Below are 12,031 nucleotides of genomic sequence, written 5' to 3'. Positions count from 1 at the left end.
ATATATTTAAAAAGTGCACAGTAAAAGCTAAGCTGATGTCAATAGAAATAAAGAGAAGTAGAGATGGCAGGACACAGTGAATATTTGAAATGGCAAATGCAAGAAGGAAGAGTTCTGAATGGTGCTCAGATTCCTGCTACAGGCACCTGAGTAGATGGAAAATAGGAAGCATCGGAACATCCCTCTGATAAGAGCATTTATGCATTTGATAAAATAATTAAGTTTTATAGAAAAACCACATTTTAAAAAAGTCCAGGCTATTCTCTTCTTTTCTGTACTCTACCATAAGCTTCTTGCAATTAGAAATTATATTTTAAATCCCCTTGTATCTCTTAGGTACCTAGTATGGTATGTGATTTGCTATAGATGCCCAATAAATATTTGTTAGGTAAATGTCTAAAAATTTAATTTCTAAGAATATGTTGGAGGTGGACTAAACGTGCTCACATGCAGAGTGTGAGCATCAAAGAGATTTAAAAGACAATATTACATCATCTCTTTACTCGAAAGCAAGGGGATACAGATGGAGAAAAATGAAGTTCATACGCAAATTGCTAATTGAAACAAGGCATAGGACTTTCAAATCACAGGATAATTTGTTTTAATCTCTAGGAAAAGGAAAGAGTCAATTTAGCCACCAGAGGGCTCTCATCTTCCCATTTAGTAGCAGGCCTAGAACCGAACATGAGAAAAAGAAAAAATGCAGTTGACCAGGAGAGAGAGACAATGACAATGTGTGTGTGTGTGTGTGTGTGTGTGTGTGTGTGTGTGTGTGTGTGCGTGTGTATTTTTTTTCCTTACCAGTACATTTATACTACCATTGTAAAGTCATCCTGCCAAGTCATCTTATTTCCAGATGAGGAGATTGGTTGAAACTTAGCAAGTGTGCTTTAAATACTCCATCTCCAAATGTCAAGTGGCCCTCTCGGTCTTTTGTTAACTGCAGAATGAATTTATCTCTACTGCCCTGTAACGCAAAGACTGCTTGGGAGGTATTCTCACATTTTGGGTGGGAAAGAGCAGAATGCTGTAATGGGCTGCTTGCCTTCATGGGAGCTTACTGAAGTTGTGTTATTTGTTGAAATTTTAGTGGTTTCCGAAGACTTAGAAGGTTCTAAAGTCTAGGATTGCTGGAGTCTATGGCATTTACAATGTTTCATTGTCTTCTCTATTTTTATTCTGTTTGGTCTTCAAGTCAGGAAATGGATGTTGGAACATGTGGTTTGGGACCTCCTTGTTGGTTTTGTGAAGTCCTGCAGACAATCACTGGGTTTCCTGCCCATGAACATTTTCTGACTCCTAGTGCCACCATCCAGTCCTTTGTGCATTGTGATTTGACACTGAGTTTACCAGGCTCACAAATTATACTCTATAAATATCCTTTGCTGGATTAATAGAGCCTTTGGGTTAAGAGGGCAGAGAAGGAAATAGATGTTTTTTTTTTTTTTTTTTGTCTTTTGTCTTTTGTCTTTTTCTGTGTCCGGCAACGGATCGCAACCCTCAGTGTTGCCCCCGTACCGGACCGGGGACCGGCAACGGGATCACAAACCTCGGTGTTGCTCCCGCGCCTCGCTCAGCCAGTGAGCGGGAACCGGTCCGTATGTGGGATCCGAACCCTCGGGCGGGAGCGCCGCCACGCTTCCCAAGCGGCACACTTATCCAGTGCGCCACTGGGCCGGCCCGGAAATAGATGTTTTTTGAGTGCCAACACTGGGCTAGACATTCTAGGTTTATTATTATCATCGTCACCCATCCTCACAGTAGCTCTAATACAAAGTAGGTATTGCACCCCCTGACTTATATACAAGGAACCATGCTCAGAAGGTTAAATGAGGCACCCAAGATGGTAAATGCTGTGGAAATGGGACTAACTAAATTTAGAGTGCCTACAAAGCTCGTGTTCTTTCACTCTGACATTTTAGTAGTCCCCATAATGTGAGATTATACTTGGAGCTTTCCTTGTCTTTTGGATACCCCCCACTCTCCAAGCCATTTGGGGGTCTCTGGGGCAGTAGCTCATTGGAGGAGCTTTAAGGCAGCATGTTCTACGGCTCCTGCAATGTCCACTGGGTGGTTTAACGGTAGTTGCAGCAACACCACAAGGGAACTTCCCCACATGTGGTAGGAAGGTGATAGAGTTTGGTTGTGTTGTCCCCCCAAAACTCATGTGGAAATCAGATCCCCAATGTGGCAGTGTTGGGAGCTGTTTGAGTCATGGGGGCAGATCCCTCATGAATGCATTAATGCTCTCCTTGGGGCGTGGGGTCCTGAGTGAGATCTTACTCTATTAGTTCCCACTGGAGCTGGTTGTTTATAGGATCCTGGCACCTTCCCTCTCTCTCTCTCTTGCTTCCTCCCGCCATGTGATCTGCTTGTACCCGCCGGCTGCTGCCTCTTTCCACCCTGAGTAGAAGCAGCCTGAGGCCGTGTCAGATGCAGCTGTCCCAGAATCATAAGCCTAATAAACCTCTGTTCTTTATAAATTACCCAGTCTCAGGCATTCTGTTATAGCAACACAAAACGGACTAATACAGAAGGGGAGGGTAGCGCCTGTCCCCCAACTCTCCACCATCCACAGTGTGGGGGCAGTGATGAGATCCTAGCAGGTCTTTTGCGGTAACAGCCATGGTTTGGCTATGGTTCCACTTGTCATTCCAACTACTAAAGGCCTCTGAACATGGGATGCCTGCAGGTGAACACAGGTGGGGTATGTGGACCTCCAGATCAGTGACTGTGCTCCTCACTGTGGACTTTGTGTATTGTTCATAACTACTAAAGGCCTCTGAACATGGGATGCCTGCAGGTGAACACAGGTGGGGTATGTGGACCGCCAGATCAGTGACTGTGCTCCTCACTGTGGACTTTGTGTATTGTTCACGCACATTGAGCTAGTGTAATAATGGGCCTTGCTGCCGGGGACAGAAGCAGTGGCCCACGGTTAAGAAGACACATGCTTATGGATTTGCCTTGACTCCTCCACACCATAAACAAAGTCACATGAGCAGATGTAGTGTAAGGTTGGAAAATCTGTGGCCATGCTGGGCAGTGGCCTTTAGCAGCTCATGCAGGAAGCCACATCAGAGACCATGGCCTCGTGAGTACCATCAACCACATGTGCTGATGTGCCAAACACGAGCCCCTGCAGTACAGACCGAGCCCCTTGCAGCCTGGTCTCTAGGGCAGAGCATTTGGAACACCAAGTCCCCTTATCATCATTTGTGGAGCAGTCTCCAGAATTAACTTTCAAAGTAACACTCATACATTAGGGTTTCTTTGTGAAATCTGTTCCACCGAATGGGTTCATTTGAGGGAGGACAGACTGTTGTTTCCTTGATTAAATGATGTGGGATTTCGGGAGACTCTTGAATGAAGAGAGGAGAGAGAGTTTGGCAAGCGGAAGCCGAAGGATTATTATAGGCCTATGAGTCACAGGGACTGCAGGCAAACGACATGGAGAGGGGCCAGCGGGGGTGGAACGGGGCTGGAGCGCAGACGGCAGCAGGAAGTGAGGCGGGGGAGCAAGAAGAGAAGCGAACTAGTCAGGGTCTGCAGAGGCACAGGACCGATGGGAGGTGTCTGGATGCAGAAAGACAGTTATCTTAAGGAATTGGCTCACGTGATGACGGAGGCTGGTAAGCCCAAAGTCTGCAGCGCAGGCTGGCAGGCTGGAGACCCAGGAAAGAGCCCATGTTGCAGTTCAAGTCTGCAGGCCAATTGCTGGCACAGTTCCCACAAGGGGCCTCCACCACGCCCCAGCCGTCTGGCCTCTTACCTTTATGGAAGCACATTGCGGTGTGTAGGTAGACACGACAAAGCCTGACCAGTGCATCTGCAGAGGCCTCTGAACCGTCCCTGGAGCCTGACCCCACACTCTGCCTCAAAGTCACCTCTGCTATTGTACCCAAAGGGACTAGACAGTCAGTCATGCCACCAAATTTGCTAGCATGGCTGGGCAGTGGCTCTCCCAAGTGATGTTCAAACACAGCCTGAAGACCTCAGCTGCTGCCATATCCAAGGAAAATTAAAGGATAACTCCCATACATCAGGCATCAAGGTGGCTTCCAAGCTTGGCTGCATATTGGCATGACCTGGAAGTGCTTTTAAGACTCCCAGTGCCCAATCCATAGCCCAGATCAATTCACAATCTCTGGAGGAAGGATCTGGGCATAAGTATTTTTATAAGCTCCCCAGTGACTCCAAATATGCAGGCAAGGCTGCACAGCTCTGCCATATACCCCTTAGCAGATCTTACTGTTTCCTTTTTTCCTCCGAGACTCTCCACTATGTCCATGTAACCCACTTTCATGTCTGTTAAAGTTTCTAGGGCTCAGAAAAGAGGGCGTTTCCACAATAAACCCATTTTTCCTGAGCCTGCGCCCTTCCTACATTGCCTTGGGAGGCTTGAAATTAAAATGCTTAACGTTTTGACCTTGAGGAGACAGAAGGAAGGGTTGATCTTCCAGACATCATGAAGGAAACAAGTGGGATTTGTCACATAGAAGTCACATGGTACAAAGGAAAGGGGCAGGCATCAGAGCCAGCCAAACTTTGGGCTCTGATCTTCTTGGGTAATTCTTTGTTGGGAAAATCCATTAAACTCACTGAGCTTCAGTTTCTTTATCCTTAACATGGGGATAATGATGTCTACCTCTCAGTGCCATGGTGAGGCCTAGAGTAACTGAATAGCAAATGCCCATTCTGCAGTGGGCGCCCAATTGCTGGTCTAAATTATTGGTGACTGCTTACAGGGAAGACATATGAGAAGAGGTAAAAGCTGGAATTTCACATCTAAGGACCTCTGAACCTCAATTCCCTCATCTGTTAAATAGGGATAATTGTTGGGTTGAATAGTATTCCCCATCTCCCCCAGTATTCATGCCCATATGGAACCTCAGAATGTGACCTTATTTGGAAATAGAATCTTTGCAGATGTTATTAGTTAAGGATCCTGAACGAGTCATCTTGGTCTTAGAGCAGACTCTAAATTTAATAACTGGTGTCTTTATAAGAAAAGGAGAGGGAGATTTGGACATAGATTCCAGACTCCCTGTAAGATGAGAGACATAGAAACACCCACAGAAGAATGCCGGATAAAGGCAGAGGCAGCGACTGGAATGATGCTGCCACAGCCAGGGATTATTGGGAGCCACCAGAAGGAAGGATTCTTTCCCAGAGCCTTCAGAGAGAACATGGCGCTATGACACCTTGATTTTGGACTGCTAGCATCCAGACTGTGAGGAGATAAATTTCCACTGTTTTTTTTTTTTTTTCTTCCTTTTTTTGTCTTTTTTCGTGACTGGCAACGGATCGCAACCCTCAGTGTCGCGCCCGCACCTTGCTCAGCCAGTGAGCGGCCGGTCTGTATGTGGGATCTGAACCCTCGGTGGGAGCGCCACCGCGCTCCCAAGCGGTGCACTGTAGCAGTGCGCCACCGGGCCGGCCCAAATTTCCGCTGTTTTTAAGCCACCCTATTTGTGGTGCTTTATTATGGTAACTCTAGAAAACTAATACAATAATAATAGCTAAACTACTTCTGAATTACTGCAACTATAATGAATTTATATTGCAAATATAGGTAAATTTAATAGTGATGAAGTTTTATCTAAATGCTGATAGGGATTATTTAGATATTGGTTAAGCAGCTGATATGGGTTGAATGTGTCCCTCAAAGTTTCATGTGTTAGAAATTTAATCCCCACTGTGACAGTGTTAAGAGGGTGGGGAATCCTATTATGGTATTTGAAAGGTGGGGCCTTGAAGAGGTGATTAGTTTGTGAGTATTATGCCCTCGTGAACAGATTGATCCTTTCTTGGAGTCATGGGCGTTGTTCTGATGGCTTTAAAAGGAGAGCTAGTGAGGAGCAGCTCTCATTTGCTCAGACATTTTGCCATGTGACACCCTGCATTGCTACAGAGTAACCACCAGGAAAAGTCCCTTACCCTATATGTTCCCAGGACTTTGGATTTCCCAGCCTCCAGAACTGTAAGAAATAAATTTTATTTCTTTATAAAGTACCCAGTTTCATTCATACTGGATAAAAATGCTAAATGTAAGGAATGTGGAAAAGTGTTCAGTTGGTCCATATACTGACAAAGACATGTATGAATGTGTACATGTATGAATGTGTACACCCCAGTTTCATTCATACTGGATAAAAATGCTAAATGTAAGGAATGTGGAAAAGTGTTCAGTTCGTCCATATACTGACAAAGACATGTATGAATGTGTACATGTATGAATGTGTACACGTATGAAAGTGTACGAATGCACACCAGATTGAAAACCTATTATTAGTTTCTAAAAGTACAGAAAAGTTTCAAATTTTAACAAATACTTTTATAGTCATGTGAAAACTGACACTGCAGTGAAATCCTATAAATGTCAGTGATATGGAAAGCCTGATGGAAATCAATTCATGTATAAAGCTACAAAAAATTTTACAACATGAAAGAAATATTGTAAAAGTTATAGATATATTGAGTTTATCACTGCCTTTTTTTTTGAAAAATGTGGAGCTATGGACTATTGATTTCTACATTGTAGTAAAGAAACATTGAGGTGAGATAGTTCTGTAAATATTCTTTAAACAATTGTATATGAGTTTAATAGATATTTTTATTTTTAGGTCAGTTAATAAAATTTCTCTCTTCCATTTCAAGTGTGTTTCATATATAGGAGAATTGAAGTATATTGTTTATATACAGGCAGGTTTAATTTTTATATATTTCAATTGTTCATTGACTACTTACCTGTTGTAAAATGCTGGGATTTTCCTACTGGCCTATGTGGCATGTACTAGATAACCCTTATCTATTGTGTATATTCTGCTATTATTTCTTAAGGGAGAAATGACATTCAAAAAAATTAGGACAAAAAGCTTCATTTCATTTTTCTTGCTAATAAATAGTTGGCATAAAAAAAATTACCCAGTTTCAGGCATTCTGTTATAAGCCACAGAAATGGATTAACTAATAGAGCAGCCTCATATCATGGTAGACTGTGCTAGGAGCCAAGGCCACTGGCATTTGGAGTGTCTTTCAAAGGTGACCATGTGAGGGATGAAGAGTCGTGACAGGTGTTAAGTATAGGAGGGCACAAGGTGAGAACAGTAAGGCAGACAGTCAACATCAGAGAGCTGCCTGCCCTGGACACCTCCGTCCACCAACCGAGGAAAAGGGGCTGGCTGCCCTGTGATCTCCGTAGCACGGCACAGCCCGTGTAACACATGTAAACAGATTCACACACACAGAGCTCAGAGCTTTGCTGGCCCTCATCTTGGGGATTCCCCCTGGAGTCCTGCTTTCAATCCCTTCCCCAATAAATGACCACAGAACCAAGATTCATTTGCACGTGGTATTTTCATAAGCCCACTAAAATGAGCAGGTAAGTTTCCCTTCATTATTGTTAATACAGTCATGCAAATAATCTGTCTTACATGCCCAAAGTCTCAAATGGCTCCTACGTGAGCCAAGGAAAGTTCATCTGTGAGTTGGAAGGAAATTTTGCAGCAGGTCTTTCCTTTCCTTAATTTGAGGATTACACAGAAATCTACACTGTGAGCCAGGAAACTATGACTGAATTGGTGGCCGACAGTCCCCTTGGCCTCTTCCTCTTAGTTTGGCGATATGTGAGGGTAATAAAGGGTCGTGATGGCAGGAAGAGTCTGGCAGAGGAAAACACTGACAGTGCCAGTGCAATCTATTTTACCATAAAGAGAATTTTAGCCACGTGATTGTAAAAATTGGTAAAGTTGAGTTAATGTGTGTACATAAAATGACAACGTAATTGTATTTTAGAACGTAGTTACAAAAATTTTCAAACGGAATAAAACATGTTCAGATCGAGAGTATTCAGAATCATGTACCAGACTCCCAGCAAGGGAAAGTCATACAGTATTTGTTTTCCTAACTTTATATCATCTAACTTTAAAATTTGAATCTTAATAAAATTCAATATTGAGTGAAGACAAATCCCTAAAGTGTAACCAAATATATCTGCTCAGGCCAGACTTAAGCCTCAGTGGAAGTTTCCGTAAGTTCTTGCAGTGGAAGCTGTCTCTCCTTCCTGTTAGCATCTCAGAGGAGCCGAGTCCAACTGAGCAGCTGCTAACAGAAGCTGATTCCACCTTCCCAAAGGTGCTGCAGGACAAAGGGATGCAAACCTCCACCCTAATGCAAATGACCCGGGCTGATGGCCACCATGTCTCGACCCTCAGGCCACAGCATTCCTGGGCCATACATAGAGTAGGTACTTTATAATTATTTGCTCAATGAATGAATGAATCCTACAGTATGGTAGAGTGCAGTGTTATTCAACTTATTGAATTAAGTTGGATCCTATTATGATTGGACTCAGAAATTCAGTATTTCTTACTAATGCTGTTATTGGTTATACCATATTTTAATTTAATGGTTATACCATATTTTAAATAATGGAAGAGGAAATAACATGATAGAAAATAAAGGGGTCGATTACACATATTAAAAGCAAATAGGATTTAATAAAACTTTTGTTTCACAGAGTGTGAAATTTTTGTTTTACACAACTGTGTGTGTGTGGTATGTATACGTTTCTACCGGGTCATGAGGTAAAATGTATTTCTCAGCGTATCAGTCAAGAAAGATTGAAAACTGTTGGAGGAGTGTAAACTATTGGGGCATGTGGGTCAGATAGATCTAGATTTGAATTCTAATGCCACTATAAGACACTGAGCATGTCACATAAATCTGCATCAATATTGTATTTAAAGTCTACCATATACTATGCACTGTGCTCATATGGGGGATACAATGGTGAATAATAAGATTTGCTCCCAGCCCCCATAGAAGCACACAGTATATGTCCTAATTAAGCATCAGTCTCTCTCTAACACTTTAGGATCTCTGTGACTGGTTGATAAGATAAATGTCTGATTGAGAAGGGATCTCAGGAAAGTTCAACACTGGCTGAGGCTCTTTGGGAGCCAATGGAATCCAAATTTTTTTCTTTGCTCTGCCTCATCTCTTCTTAAGAATGGAGATGACCCAACAGTAACTTCTCTCCCCAGCCATATAGTAAGTTTAAAGTCCTGTAGTGCCAGCCAGACAATCAAGACTAGAAAGTCACACTGGCATGTCACAGCTATGTCTCCTCTGTCCACTCCCCCAAGGGCATGCAGAATAGAGTTGACCCACCAGCTGCCAAGGTCACTGTCTAGCTCCATTTGATTAGCTCTCGCAGGGAGGGGTGGGGAGCCAAGACACATACCCAGCCATCCCTTGCCAACTTACATGATGAAAACTTGTGAACTGGGCGAGGTTTGTCCTCGGAATCTGCAGCTGCCCCTTTCTGTACTCACTCCTTTCTCCCAACAGCCCCATTTTCCCCGTGCCAAGCATGCGCCTTCCCACATTAAAACTTGCTTTCAAGTCATCAAACATCCTTCATGATAATTAGAGGTGCATGAGTTTAAGTCAATAGGTCACTTCTCTCAGAAGTATCTACATGTAAAATGGGAGAATTCGTAAAGAATTTTTTGTACGTTAGCAAGATATTTGGGGTGGTGGTAAGAGCAGAGGCCCTTTCCATGGCCCCTGAAGAAGACGTGGTGGTGATGATGTAACAGAGTCAGACCAGACCAGGCCTTAACAATAGCACTTACTGAACCATCTGTCAGGAAGGGGTGAGCAGGTTCCTCAAGTCAAATAAGTTCTGATGTGAACACGATTTGTCCTTGATGCCCCTGCCACTTTTCTTTTAAGGATCAATCTTCCTGACTTGGACCCTAGTATTCCATGAGCTCTCCTTGGGTAATCATTCATTCCAGAGCTCAACCTGCATGTAATCTTTACCCTCAGGCCATTCCTCATCTCCTCCTTTTCATCAAAATTTATTTGTTCTGTGTTCCATTCTGTCAATGCTTTTTTTCCACTGCCTAAGTCACATGAAACTGTAATTTAATCTTCACTCTTAATAGGATTCTGGCATTTAAGATGGATCACGTCTTAAATGAAACAATGACTCTAATGTTGGGCATCTCAGCTTCTGGGAAGCTGAAGGTGGGAGATATTTGGTGATGAAGCCTGTAAGATTGAGGGGCTGCAAATAATCCTCAAGTCAGTCTGTATTTTTACTACTTTCCAGTGGTGCAGAGTTAGGCTTTGTTGGGGACAGAGACCGGTAGACACAGCCCTGGCCTCAGGAGTTGGCAATCAGGCTGGAGGATCTTGGAGGCCAAACACTTGCATCCACTGCTTTATATTATTTTATTTAATCGTGGTATGTATTATCATCTGAATTTACAAATAAGGATCCAAGGTTCAGATAACTAAACTGTTTTCCCCAGGTTCAATTAGGCTGGAGGATCTTGGAGGCCAAACACTTGCATCCACTGCTTTATATTATTTTATTTAATCATGGTATGTATTATCATCTGAATTTACAAATAAGGATCCAAGGTTCAGATAACTAAACTGTTTTCCCCAGGTTCAATACAGATAGTGAGCTGTGGAGTCAGAATCTGAACTCAGATCTGGCCTGGTTCTGAAGCGCATGTCCTTTCCTGTAATTCATACTGTCATGGAAACAGAATCCAGGGGGACATATGCAGAGAGCGCGATGGGATGCCGTGTGTGACTGACCTGGACAGCTGTGGGAATTTGGGGAAGGCAGTGAGCCCAAAGAAAGAGCTTTTCAGGGGAGCCGGGTAGTGGCACTTCAGTGAGGTCTGAAGCCACCAAGGACGATTTATTTATTCCACAGTAGCTAGAAGAGGAGGGGTCTTTCTGGGGAGGGTGACCAGTTAAGCAAAGGCTCGAGAGTAGGAATGAAAATGGGGGAGACCTGATGGAGGGAATGAAAGTTGTTCCTTGTGAGCCACTTGTCTTTGGCCTCACCTTAGCTGAGCTGAGGGAGGGACAGCGGTGGGGTGGGGGTAGGGGGGTCCCTCTAATGGACAGCAGCTCAGCAAACCCCATCTTCCCCATAGTCTTACCTAGAGCCGTGGCCCCCGGGGGAGGAAGTGTCCGGGCCACAGCTCCCGAGGCTGGGTCCCTTTTCTCAGAAGTCCCTGCTGGTGCTGCTGTTTGCGAGACTGGGGAGACGGCCAGGGGGCCAGGGGGTCTCTCTTCCCTTTTAGGAATCCTGGCCAGTTTCAATTCACATAACACAGCTTAATCCACAGAAACAGGAGCTGAGAGGCAGGTTCTTTTTTTTCCCTCTCCAAGACACGGAAACCTTTATTTTCTCCCTACACCACAACCGGTGCTGTTAAATAATATTGGATAATTGCACCTGTCGTACTCCCCATATTGTGCTGAGGAAAAATAATTGCTGGTTTTCTGTTTTGCCATTTAGCTGTGACTCCGTCATTTGACTCCGAGCATGTCATTTTCTCCCATTTTAGACTGTGTACAGTCAAACTGTGTGAAAGGACTCCCAGATAGTGGCCCTGCGTGTGCGAGTGGGCGCGGGGCTCATTCAGCAATGATTTCTAATTTATACAGCATTGAAAATCCACAGCTATAAATAAACAGCTCTGACTGGCTTTGCTGCCTACTCAAATGCTTTTTTAAAAAAAGAAAAAGAAAGCCACCAGCAACTGCAGGAGAAAGGAAAACGAGACTGGCTGGATATGGATTCTGGTTTCTGGATCCCAGGCCTGGGGGGTGGGGGGGCCGCTCTCAGCCTTGGGATGGGCTCAGTGCTGGGCCTTCCAGGAGGCCCCCTCACCACTCCCTTCCTAGTCCCCTCCCGTGCCCCATGTGCAGGCACGACGTGTTTGGGGATTATGGTATATGAAACAGGCTTCCTGTTATGACAAGTACTGCAAGTGAGTAGGTGTGGAGCTGAAAATAGCTTGAGAAATGCAGGACCCTTTGCTGGGGGTGGGGGTGGGGGCACGGGGGTGCAGTTAATGTATTGTTTAGGCAACAGAGAAGTCCAAGTTCAAAACCGGTTTCACACGTGAGATGGTGACACCAGAACCTGAGCACAGATGCAGGACAGTCCTGGGGTAGCAGTGGCGTCGCTCGTCCCTCTGCCTGTATGGGG

Source organism: Galeopterus variegatus, unplaced genomic scaffold, assembly GCF_000696425.1.
Source record: "Galeopterus variegatus unplaced genomic scaffold, G_variegatus-3.0.2 Scaffold2864, whole genome shotgun sequence".
NCBI classification, from domain to species: Eukaryota; Metazoa; Chordata; class Mammalia; order Dermoptera; family Cynocephalidae; genus Galeopterus; species Galeopterus variegatus.
This window is presented reverse-complemented; position numbering follows the sequence as displayed.